The sequence below is a fragment of the Ictidomys tridecemlineatus genome, chromosome 6, assembly GCF_052094955.1.
Source record: "Ictidomys tridecemlineatus isolate mIctTri1 chromosome 6, mIctTri1.hap1, whole genome shotgun sequence".
NCBI lineage: Eukaryota > Metazoa > Chordata > Mammalia > Rodentia > Sciuridae > Ictidomys > Ictidomys tridecemlineatus.
The window spans coordinates 34,476,018-34,489,738 of NC_135482.1; the positions used below are offsets into that span (position 1 = coordinate 34,476,018).

At 37.2% G+C, this 13,721-nt stretch overlaps 1 protein-coding gene across 1 annotated transcript in view; it reads right to left on the reverse strand.

Annotated features, from left to right (window-relative positions):
- The window catches only part of Mettl25 (methyltransferase like 25), a 263,521-nt gene that overhangs the window by 3,536 nt on the left and 246,264 nt on the right, over nucleotides 1–13,721 (reverse strand). The window lies entirely within an intron of this gene.

The window sequence follows — 13,721 nt, forward strand, 5'->3', positions numbered from 1 at the left end:
TAAGCCCTTATTTTCTCAAGTAGGTTCCACACATCTGCTACCTCACCACTTCCTCAATGAATTCGTTTTTATAGTCGCCTGGACCTACCCTGCATTTGTTCTGCATTCCCAGGCCTTTGTTGTATAATTCATACCTTTGCAGTGCCAGTTCCTCAGGGTAAAGATTTCCTTATTTGCCTAAGACATTTTTAGTTTATTGCGCAATACCATCTTCCCTTTGGGTGTTGCATAAATATTAACTAAAAATCCACATCTGGTGTTGGTCGTCATTTCTATTTGTCCTAATATAACTTCTCTTTGAACAATTCATTTGGAAAGTGTGCCAAGGGTGAAATGTGGCACATAAATTCTCGTGTGCTGCACAGAATGCTTTTTAAAATGCCCACAGATTTGGCTATTTATGAACAGAAGATTTGCACCTCTTTCTTTACTCTTTCAATTCTAAAATTGTAGCAGGCCAAAGTAATAACAGTCTCCCCTATGTTTTCTGAAGAGGTATCCAGGAATCTCCTGCTAAAATCTTAACAGATTGACTAGGTAGCAGAAAAACACTAGCCCAGCAGGTGAAACTGCATGTTTAGGGAGGTCAGAACAGAGCTCTCTGCTAGGGGACTCATAAGCTCTAGGCTCTGCTCAGGAAATAACCCTGCAGGAGAAAAACAGCAGAGCGTGGATGAAATGTGGGTCAGGGAGCTGAAAGAGGCACATGGGCTGCTTGGTTAACTAATGACAGTAAAAGCACTGGCTGCACATGTTACATTTCGATGTTTCCCAGCATACCATAAAGTGCTGCCCTGAAGACACTACAGCATATAACATTGCTTTATCCCAGGACTTGTGATCCATTAGGAATATAATTAGGACAATGCAGCCATAGAAACAGATCCTGTCACCTCTGTCACAAAACGGGGGCTGTTAAGAACCAGCTGCTACCAAAATAATGATCACTTTAAGAATCTCACAGTTTCCCTAGCTTCCAATTCAGAGGATGTGGGGGTCGGGTAGGAGGAGAAGAGGAGGAGGAGTGTAGAAATAACATGTTAATAACCAGATATAGATAATTGCAGAGATGTTGAAGCTAATGATAGAATTCAGAAATTCAAGAAAACCAAGGACAGCCTCCTTCATAGAATCTCTCCGAATGCATTCACATGCACCGGTATAAACAGTGATCAAAAATATTCTAACAGCTTGGAAAATTGCACAGAATCTTGGGTAACAGAATTTTGATAAGACTTAGATTCTGGAAATAAAAAGGAGGGAAAATTAATTTGCATGTGAACATTACTTTAAATCAACCAGTTACTCATGAATTTTGCCTTGTTCAGTTCAATATGGACCTTTCAAGCTAGCATTTCCCAATAAATCTTTCTGCAAAGGAGGTTTTACATCTGTGTTGTCCAATATTGTAGCCATCACATGTGGCTTTTGAGCTGAGGAAATGTGCCTCTTGCAACTGAGGAACTGCAGTTTTAGTTTTATTTAATGACAATTAACTTAGTGACATAGGACTAGTGGCTCCTAAATTAAATAACACAGTGAGGGCTTCCCAGAAGATCCCTCTGTGTGCCTTAAGGTGGATTTCATGTGAAAGCGAGTTGTCAACATCCTCCCACTATCCAAGCTTTAGTCCTGAATCATTTCCTCTTCCGGCTCTGCTCCCACATGTAACCTGTTTTTATTTATAAAATAGCTGCCAGCTATTGAGTACTTTTATATGTTAGTCATTGTACTGAGCACCTTATTTATTATCTCACTTAATCCTAGGGAGATAGATACCATTACTATCCTTATTTTACCGAGAAGCAAATAGAGGTACAGAGGAGTCTGGTAAATTGTCCATAATCTTATAGCTTTAAGTGGTAGATTTAACATTTGAACTTATATCTTTTAATTCCAAAAATTATGCTTTAACCACTACTCAGTACAATATAGTCTTGTTACTCATCCTCCCATTTAAATGGCCACATCCCCTTTAGGACTTACTTCAAGGGAAGAAATTCCCAACTACAGCAAAGATTCTCTGAATACATTCATATTCTGCCTATCCTATCATACCTCAGATCATTTTGGATGAAATATGTGGAACTTATTTTTTTAAACTATTTTTTCCAATATTATATGTCAACTTGCAAAAATTATGCTCTAATTTACAGTAGAATCTATCCCTGACAAAATACATACACACACTCATGTATTATTAATAATAAATGTATTCAAATTACTCATTACATTTTTCTAGCATAATCCATACTATCTATTAGAAAAATATATTCCAACATAATAATGAAAGTATCAATGTAAATTACAAATTGGAAAGTCAAACAAAGGATTTATAAAAGTCAATATTTTGCTTAAAAAAACACTATAAATTTGAACCTGCAACGTGTTTTCATGTGAGCTTTAGTTTAACCAGTTATTCATGAAGTTAGCTTTGATGTTCATCCAACATGGACCTTTTAAGCCAGCATTTTTCAATAGAACTTTCCATTTATTATTCTTATGAAATGACTAGAAAGTCAATTTGCAGTTGGCCTATTAATCTTCTAATAAATAACAGAAGGTCAATACACTTAAAACTTTTTCAGTAGATTAATACAGTTACCCATTTGGAAAAAAAAACTAAGTATTTTGTAATTTGGAATACTGTTACTTTATTTAATGATTACAAGTGAATTACATATTTATACATTTACTTATAGATTCACACCACCCTATATTTTTCTTCCCAAATGTTTTCTTTTTACCTTTTTTGTCCTGTTCAGTATACTCTTTCATTTTGCAAAGCTCACCCCTATAAAAGCTGTGAAGATGTGCCCCAAGCTATGCATGCTAATGAAATAGATCATGTGCAATAATGAACTGAACACTAAGACATTTATTTTCTTGGCAGTCAGTTTGAGAGACTCAGTTGCTGGGTTGGGATGACAAATTAGGAAGATGACATTGAATTACAGTTCCAAGCTAAGTACCACTAGAGAACCTGGGTCAAGGAGCTCTCATCCCTACTCAACATTTTCCCTAAAGTTAATCACAGAGCTAGGCTCACAGGTTATGATCCATTGCCAATAATAATTTGGCACCACGTCTCCTGATTTACAGTGTAAACAAGGGACACAACCAACTACTTATCTAGGGAGTTTCTGTTGTTGTTACTATAGATGATTTGCATTTTCCAGAAGTTAACTTAAATAAGCCTGTGTGCTCTCCTTTGTTCTTTTTCATGCTTGGCTTTGCTCTACATCATTATTTTGAGATTCATCCATGTTTTGTGCATATTAATAACTCATTTATTTATATTTCTGACAAATATTCTGTCATGTGGCTATATCACAATTTCTTTAGCCGCATGTCTGTTGATAAACATTTGAGTTTTTTCAAGCTTTTAGCTATTGCAAACAATGCTGCTGTGAACATTCATGAAAATCTTTGTATGGATATTTGCTTTTATAGGTCTTTGACAAATTCCTAGGAGTCAGATGGCTGGGACATAGTCAGTAGTGTTTAATGTTTTAAGAAACAATTTTCCCCAGTGATTAGACCATTTTACATTCCCACAAGTGTTAGTCATTTCGATTTTAGACTTTCTAATAGGTGTATCGTGGTACCTTATTATAGTTTTAATTTATATTTTCCTAATACTTCTGTTGTTTACCATCTTTCTTGTGCTAATTTTCAACCCATGAATCTTCTTTGGTGGTGTAGCCTTTTAAATCACTGACCACTCCTCTTTCTTTTGGATATTACCTGCTGAATGCAACATAAGTTTATTAACTTCCTGCAGTCAGGCATGCAGCCCAGCTCAACAGGGTTTTCATCTCTATCCCTTGAGCTACATCCAGGCCCTAGTCCTTTTATGTATTTATTTATTTTACAACAGGTTCTTGCTAAGTTGTCTGGACTGGCCTCAAGTTTGAGATCTACCTCTCTAGCCTCCAGAGTAGCTGGAATTATAGGTATGTGCCACCATGCCTGACTCTGGTTAAATTCAACTTTTTGGCTGACATCTACAGACCCTAATCTCAGGATTAGTAACCTAGCCAGTAATTGCACATGCCATCTACTGAACAGGAGAACACCACAAAAATATCTAACAGAGATAGATTGGTTACAACCCAGAATGATTTTGCTTTGCAATTCAAGGGATTGATCATTTTTACATTTATTTCCAATTTGTTTCATAGGTTATTTAGTATTCACAATGGATAAGAGCAGTGGGCAGCTGCGTAGTTGATCCTGGCTCTGAATCCTTTAACCTGGTTCTGAGTAAAGGTGCCAGTTTCCTTGTCCAAATGGTACTACTAAAAGTTAAGTACTCTAACTGCCCATACCTATGTCTTTGTCTTGTTTGGATGCAGTATTTCTCCTAATCACCTCCCTACCTCCCTTACTATTTCTTTTATCCACTGCCAAAACAAATCAATGTTCTGAAGTAAGAGCAGAGAAGGAAAGAAAGGTGTCTGTATTTGTAGAGCATGTACTACCCACAGACACTTTGCCATGTATTTTTATATATACTGTAATACTTATGCTCACAACAATCTGGCTGGATGTTTATTATAATTGTCTTTTTACAGATGGAAAAAAAAATCAAAGGTCAAATATCATGTAACCTGTTCCAGATCATGCAATTAGTAAATGATTACCTAGGCTTCTATAGCATTCACATCTGTTCCAAAGGCCTTTTCTTTTATTTAAAGTCTTAAACAATGCCCATCTTAATAACAGTAGAAAGAACCATTTCCATAATGTAAATTTTATGACTTAAAATGGCACCTCTTTCTTTATAATGTGGTAAAGAAACAGGATTTAGGAGAGTTTCCAAGTGTTCTGTGCTTTTTGTGAAGGAACAAAATGGAAGAAGATAAACCTGTGGACCATAAAAACACAGCCAGGTTTAAATTTTTGCATAACGAAGAAGGGAGGCAAAGTCCAGAAAGCCACTGAATTTTGAAAGGATATAAAGAATTTGGAATATAAAAGATAGAAAAACTAATGGAGTAAAATAAAGTCCAGTAGAGAACCAAGCACAGTGGTTCACACCTCTTATTCCAGTAACTCTGGATGCTAAGGCAAAAGGATTGCGATTTTGAGGCCAGTCTGGGCAATTTAGCAAGACCCTCAGCAACTTAGCAAGACCTTCTCTCAAAAAAAAAAAAAAAAAAATCTGGGGGTATAGCTCAGTGGTAAGACACTACTGGATTCAATCCCCAGAATTAAAAGAGATTCCTGAAGAGAACCCCCAAGGACCTGATATTTAGGCAGTGAATGGGTAAATGGACAACCACTATTGCAAGTTTTATTTTACAATCTAGGATAGCGAGCCAAACAGCTAAACATCAAGAAATACCTCACTAGTGTGTAGATAGCGAAAAAAGAGCCTTTTACCTTGAGGCCAGATACAGAGACTAAAGAATACAATGTACATATAAAGATATAGCAATTGCATTTCCCATCTATGCATTTTATTAAAATTGTCTCTTAAAATTATCTTTTCTAACAGAAATAAAAGATAGCTGCTAAGAGCCACAGCCAAGTAATATGATACATGGCATTTTTGGTTGAAAGGTGACACCAGATAGCCATTGAGATGATATGATTATGTTAAGATTTGCATTCATATGGATATTGGACTCCTGCTGTTCACCTGGCCTGCTACGGGACTCCTGGAGTGTTCCCATTGGTTGGGGAAGTGCAGTAGGAGGGAATTCTGGGGGAGGAACTTCCTCTGGGGTTCCAGGAGAATGCCACATGTGTGGATCGGCAATCTTCCCGGGCGCGTATGGGGCATTGGCGGCAATTTCAAAAATAAAGTTTGTTCCTGCTTGAGTGGCTCACGATTTTGTGCCCAGCCAGACTGCGGCAATTGGTGGCCCATACAGGGGACGCCTGAAGCTTGGAGGTGAATAAAATTGCTCGCCCCTGAGGGAAGGCGAAAGAATGGGTGACCATTTCAAAAAACAATGTTCTTGTTTTGATTTATTTTGTTTTTGTTTCAAGATGCCTATCCCTAGAATTTTCTCAGGCAAACTGGGAAAAATGGTTGGCTCAAGGTTTGAAGTTGTTTGGTCCTGAGAAAGAGAAAATTGATACAACTATTTTTTGTTCCGTTTTTGTTTCATTCTGTTTTGGTTTTCTTTTATGCTATCCTATTGGATTGCATTACCTTTATAGTAGATTAGAAACTAGTAAAAAACAAACTGAAAGACTGTTAAGTAAATTGTTAGAGGTCCAGACTATGGTAGAAAACATGTTAGGTCAAGCAAAAGAGAAGGTCTCTCAAGCTAGTCAGACAGAGGGAAATTTGAAGGAAGAAAGCTTAGAGGAAAAACAACCATCAGGCGGGAAATTACAACAGAAGGTTGCTACTAACTCCGTTCTATCACTAGAGGGTGTAATTCAACCAACAGCTCCATCTACAGCTGAGCGGCCCTCAACTCCCGTAGTTGATAGATGGAATCCTGAGGCAGGACCCCAAAGATTAGCATGCCCTGTACTTGAGCAGGCAGGAAGGCAACGAATTCACCATGCTTTAGATTTTAAAACAGTGAAGCAATTAAAGGAGGCTGTAACAACCTACGGTCCACAACCACCCTTTACCATAAGTATGGTCGAATCTATTACCAACTTGGACATGACACCAGCAGATTGGGCTAACATGTGTCGTTCTGTGCTAAATGGAGGACAATATTTGTTATGGAAGGTTGCCAATGAGGAATTTTGCACGGAGACAACTAGGCGAAATGCAGCAGCCGGTTACCCTCAAAGAAATCTAGAAATGTTGTTAAGAAAAGGACCTTATGAGGGTCAATGGCAACAAATTGAATATGATCCTGGCGTATACTCACAAATTGCTGTAGATGCGGTTAGGGCATGGAAAACTTTACAGGGGCATGGAGATTTACAAGGACAATTATCTAAGGTAATACAAGGAACTAATGAACCTTACGCTGAATTTGCAGATAGGCTTATTCAAACAGCTTCTAGAATATTTGGAGATACAGAACAGGCAATGCCATTTATAAAACAACTGGCTTATGACCAAGCAAATCATTGCTGCAGAGAGGTCATTAGACCATGGAGACATGAAGATTTAAACACATATATTAAGTTATGTAGAGACATTAATGAACAAGGGCAAGTCTTAGCAGCAGTACAACAGGCTTTAAATGCCAGGCCAAAAACATGCTATAATTGTGATCAAACAGGACATTTTAAAAGGAGTTTCCCCATAGGAGGAAGGTTTAACAAAGCTAGGTGTCAAAGGAATAGAATACTGGGTATTTGCCCATGATGGCATAGAGGGAAACATTGGGCTAATGAATGCCGTTCTCAAACCACCATAGAGGGTATTCCGTTATCAAAAAACAGACAAGGACCAAGTGTTTACCCACGATACCATGGAGAAAGGCATCAAGCTCCATTGCCAAAAAACGGACTAGAGGGCCCAATGCTCCGGGGCCCAAAACCACAAATGTACGCCACAATGGAGGAACCCAGCAGCACCATCAAGGTAGTGCCCAGGAAACATTATCCATTAAATCCCTCATCAGACAAACTAGAGGGAACGCAGGGTTGGACATCTGCGCCTCTGCCAGAGCAGTACTAACTCCAGAGATGGGAGTTCAAATCATTCCCACGGGAATAAAAGGACCTCTTCCCCAAGGAACAGTAGGCTTATTATTGGGACGCAGTTCTTCTACACTAAAAGGACTTATGATAAGTCCTGAGGTAATTGATCCTGATTATAAAGGTGAAATAAAAATTATAGCTAGTTCTCCAAGAGGTATATCACTAATTTCACCAGGAGATAGAATAGCACAGTTATTAATAATACCCAGCCTGCATGATAAATTTTCCAGCTGTACTGTAGAAAGAGGTTCCAGGGGATTAGGCTCCACCGGTATAGATTGGGCTATGCTGTCTTTAAATTTAGATTCTCGCCCCATGCTAAAACTAAATATTCAAGGACATGAATTTAATGGGCTACTGGATACAGGTGTAGACCTTAGCATTATCTCTCATCAAGAATGGCCAAAACATTGGCCATTACAACAAGCCACTCAAACGCTTCGAGGCCTAGGAGGGGTGACTAATCCCCATAGAAGTGCAATGGTATTAGATTGGAAGGATCCTGAAGGATGTGAAGGAACTATACAGTCCTATGTATTGGATCATCTTCCTATAAATTTATGGGGACGAGATGTCCTAGATCAATTAGGTTTGACATTAACAAATAACATCAGTCCTAACGCGCCCACTACTAGGGCTAAACAAGGCGTTAGGAAAGAAAAAAGATTAAGAGAACAAGAACAAGGTATGACAGCACCAATTCAAATAGATCAATAAATAAATATACATGGATTGGGTTTTCAGAAAGGGCCACTGAGACAATCAAAATTACTTGGAAATCAGAAAGACCAGTGTGGGTTCCTCAGTGGCCCCTGACTAAAGAAAAGATACAAGTGCCCATGACCTGGTCAAACAACAATTAGTGGAGGGACATTTACAACCTTCCATATCTCCCCATAATACTCCCATTTTTGTCATTAAAAAGAAATCTGGTAAATGGAGATTATTGCAAGATTTAAGAGCCATTAATAATGAGATGGTTATTATGGGACCTGCTCAATCAGGGATTCCTCAATTGTCTGCTTTACCAAAAACCTGGTATGTTTTAGCTATAGATATTAAAGATTTTTTTTTCAATTACAATTTATCCTGAGGATAGTCCACATTTTGCATTTACTATCCCTGCACTAAATCATGAAGGTCCTGATCAGAGATATGAATGGAAAGTACTCCCTCAAGGGATGGCTAATAGTCCAACTATGTGTCAAATTTATGTTAACAAAGCAATCCAGCCACTTAGAAATCAAAATCCTGAACTACAAATATTTCACTATATGGATGATGTGTTATTGGCACATAAAGATAAAAACACATTGCTAGAACACACTTACAAATTTATTAAGAAATTATGATCTAGAGATAGCAATAGATAAAGTACAATTAAATCTTCCAATTAATTATTTAGGAGTTCTATTATCCTCAACCATGGTCTGTCCACCAAAAATTCAAATATGAGTAGATCAACTCAAATCACTTAATGACTTTCAAAAGTTATTTGGAGACATAAATTGGATAAGGCTTTATCTTAGCATACCAACAGGAGAGCTAGGACCTTTATTTGATATCATAAAAGGTCCATCAGATCCAAATTCACCCCGCATGTTAACGCCTGAAGTAAGAAAGGCATTAAAAATCATTAAAACATATATGGAAAATATGCATTTGGATAGAATTGATAAAAGTTTGCCTTTATTATTTATTGTACGACCAACAAAAAATATTCCTACAGGAGTATTTTGGCAAGAAGGCCTATTATTGTGGATACATTTATCTTATTCTCCTAACACTATTCTTACTAGATATCCTGAGGCTGTAGGAAAATTAATACTCAAAGGAATAAAAGCAGCAAAGGGAGTATTTGGGATTTCTCCCAATAAAATTATTACTCCATATACTATGGATCAAATTGATGAGTTAGCTAATGAGTTAAATACTTGGGCAATAATCATGTGTAAATCTAATGTTTCATTTGATAATCACTTACCATCTAATCCTCTGTTGTCTTTTTGGTCTAAGCATCTTTTAGTTATTCCAAAAATGACAAGAAAAACCCCTATCATGAATGCTCCAAATATATTCACTGATGGGTCAAATAATGGTACAGCAGCAGTAGTTACCCCTGATCAAACTTTTACATTTTTAGTACCCAAACAATCAGCTCAAAAGGTAGAGCTTAATGCAGTATTACAAGCTTTTATGATGTTTAAAGATTCTGTATTTATTTATTTTCTGATAGTAGTTAACGCTACAGTATCCTTTGAAGATGGTGGTAGGATTTGCCCTTCTTCTACTGTTTTCTCTTTGTTTTCCACTATACAAAGTCTAATCTGGGACAGAAAAGATCCATTCTTTATAGGACATATCAGGGCACATACAGGATTGCGTGGAGCCCTTAGTTTGGGCAATGAATTAGCAGATAAATCTACACATGACATACATATTTTCTCCACAATAGAAGAAGCTATAAATTTTCATAAAAGGTTCCATGTCAATGCTAATACTTTACAAAAGCATTTTAAAATAACTAAAGAACAAGCCAGACATATAATAAAACAATGTCAAAATTGTGTGGCATTTTTACCACAAGCTAATCTTGGAGTCAATCCTAGAGGACTGATACCTAACCATATTTGGCAGATGGACGTCACACACTTGCCAGAATTTGGAAAATTAAAATATTTGCATGTTACAGTTGATACTTCTTCCGGATTTTTGATGGGCTCCCTTCATGCCGGAGTAAAAACTAAAGATGTTATAGCTCATTGCTTACAAAATTTTGCCACTGTGGGTGTTCCAAAATAGTTAAAAACAGATAATGGTCCTCGTTATGCTTCTACCTCTTTTAAACAATTTTGCTCATCATTTGGCATTTCTCACATAACAGGAATTCCATACAATCCACAGGGACAAGGCATAGTTGAAAGAGCTCATCAAACTATTAAAATGTACTTTTAAAACAAAAGGAGGGAATTGGAAAGGGGTATATATCCCCCAAAGATAAACTTAAAATAACCCTTTTTACTCTAAAAAACTTTTTAAATTTGGATTCATCAGGGCTTAGTGCTGCGGAAAGACATTTGTATCCAAACAATGTACATAAGCCTAAGGTACTTTGGAAGGATATTCTAACAGGACAATGGAAAGGTCCTGACCCAGTGATTGTCTGGAGTCGGGGCGCTGTTTGTGTGTTTCCACAGGGAGAACAGCCGCCCATTTGGATTCCAGAGAGATTAACCAAAACAATTTCTACAGATCAAAAAGAAGATGATTTGACTCAAATCCATAACAGCTGATATCCAGAACTCCAGCTTGGCTATTCTTACATCTGCGACAGTGATTAACCAGGATGCTTTTTTCAATATCTATTTTATTATTGCTTTTTCCCACATCATAAAGTTCTATTTTATTTTTGAGCTCATACAGACCTAGGTTAATGTTTTTCTGATCAGTTTTATTGTTTGACTGTGGAGTTTTTGAACATTGCAATGGAGATTTCACCTAGGTAAAGCTACAAGGCCTTTATTATTGTCTTATGTGTTGTATGTTATGTGTGCACACTTCTGTTTTGTCTTGTATGTCTGTATGTGTGTATGTCCATATATCATATATGAGGAGTGCTCATGAATAAATGGATCTGAATTTTTTTTATTATTATTCACGTGATTTTTATGGTTTAATTTAAATTGGGTAAACAGCTGTTGAGGATTGTTTTAATATTTATACAAATAAGCAGGTTAACAGATCTGTTTGTTTACTTTCACCTTTCCTTTTCATTATATTTAATAATTCTGTTCAGGATAATGTAAATTGTTCAAAAAATTGTTTTCTTAGTACCTGTTGGAATGTTACATAATTTGTTTTTTTAGCATCATTGTCAAAATTCCTATCTTCATCCCAGTGCCGGTGAAGACAAAGATGAAACCAAACTACAGTTTCTTCGATAATTATCACAACAAACTGTATAAACTGATGCATCAATGAATAATAACTCAACAAGTAATGCTCAATCACTGAGTCAATTTATTTTGGGAGGAAATGGACATATTGATAGATTCTTCCACTTTGAACTGCTTACAAAACTTGCCTGGACTATGTATCACTTGTATGCATTGTGAACTATCTGTTGATGCAGCGAATTATGGTAGTGCTGGCATATCTTTGCTGATGTGTCACCAGTGTTGCATTTTTTCCTAAAGAGCCGTCAATTGACTTGGTGTCGTGGCATTTCTGTATCCTTCTCCCTTCTACTAGTGATGGTCTAATTTTGGGGGCCAACAGAGGTGAGGCAAAGAACCCCACCCCCCCACTGGTGCATAGGCCTATCCACAAGTATGGCTATATGCTGGACCGGTAGTCAGTGATGGGTATGATCCAATTGCAGTGGTATCAACCTAAGACAGGAGGCTGACGCCTAGAGGTCAGTTTTCCAATGACAGGTAAGAACCATATGTTGAATTGGACAAACCTAACAGGCACGGTCCCTAGCCACATTGCTTGTTGCTTAATTAAACAGAAGGGGGGAGATGCTAAGAGCCACAGCCAAGTAATATGATGCATGGCATTTTTGGTTGAAAGGTGACGCCAGCTAGCCATTGAGATGATATGATTATGTTAAGATTTGCATTCATATGGATATTGGACTCCTGCTCTTCACCTGGCCTGCTACAGGACTCCTGGAGAGTTCCCATTGGTTGGGGAAGTGCAGTAGGAGGGAATTCCAGGGGAGGAACTTCCTCTGGGGTTCCGGGAGAACACCACGTGTGTGGATCGGCAATCTTTCCGGGTGCGTATGGGGCATTGGCGGCAGTTTAAAAAATAAAGTTTGTTCCTGCTTGAGTGGCTCGAGATTTTATACCCAGTCAGACTGCAGCAGATAACAAAGAAATGAAATTGGCTTTCCATCCTTGGGAATCTTTCAGAGGTTCTGGAAACAATAATTTAATTTGAAGTACTAAAAGTAACAAAAAAAAAACTTTTAATAATATGAATAGGTATTTTTGAAGAATTCTAGAAGTTTATAATTAATTAAATAAAAGGTCATTTACTAAATGTGATGGTGTAAGAAGTTATGAGAGTCCTGGAAAGAAGGGAGATGAAATTTTGCTATTCAGTGGATATAGAGTTTCAGTTGTGCAAGATGAAAAAATTCTGGAGATCACTGTAAAATAATACTATGCTGTACACTTAAAATTATATTTAAAAAGTAGGGAGCTGGGGATATAGCTCAGTTAGTAGAGTGCTTGATTCGCATGCACAGGCCCTGAGTTTGATCCCCAGCACCCTCCCCAGCAAAAAATGATTATAGATTTCATGTTGTGTGTTTTTCACCACAATTTTTTAAAAAGTAATGCTAGGAAGTGATTTTTAAGTGATTATCAATGAGTACTACCTTTTATGCCATTTCATTATTCAGGTTGTCAGATATCATTGGAATTAAAAAATTATTATTCATTTGAACCCTCCACTCTGCTCCCATGGTCCTGGGGATTGAACCCAGGGGCATTCTGCCACTGAGTCACATCCCCAGTTCTTTTAATTTTTTATTTTGAGACAGGGTCACATTAAGTTACTGAAGGTCCCACAAAAGGTTTGAAGGTTTGAAGTTTGGCCTCAAACTTGCAATTCTCCTGCCTCAGCCTCCAGAATTACTGGGATTATAGGCCTGTGCCACCATGTTCAGCTCACTTGTATTTTTTTTTACAGTCACCTTACTAAATATGTTTTTAAAATGCAGCTACCACATATCTCTGTAATGCCATCACTTATGTCAAAAAGCTGTTGAAAGAATAATTTCTGTATTATAGGAGACTGTATTTAAAAGAAGATTGATTGGTTGGCTGTTTCTTAAAGGATATAAGTAGGAAGCAATATGGAACTGTGTACAGTTAAATCAAAGTGTTTTCCTGAATATCAGCAGAATAAATCTTTCGCCAAAGCATTTTCCAAGGAGAACTCACTTTCTAACTCAGATCAGTTAGTGGAGCTAAAATGTTATTTAAAATAGCCCCTTTTAGGAAAAGGGTTAATAAGAATAATTTCTACTTCCTTATGATTTACTTATTACCATGTATTACTAAAGCATAGAGCCC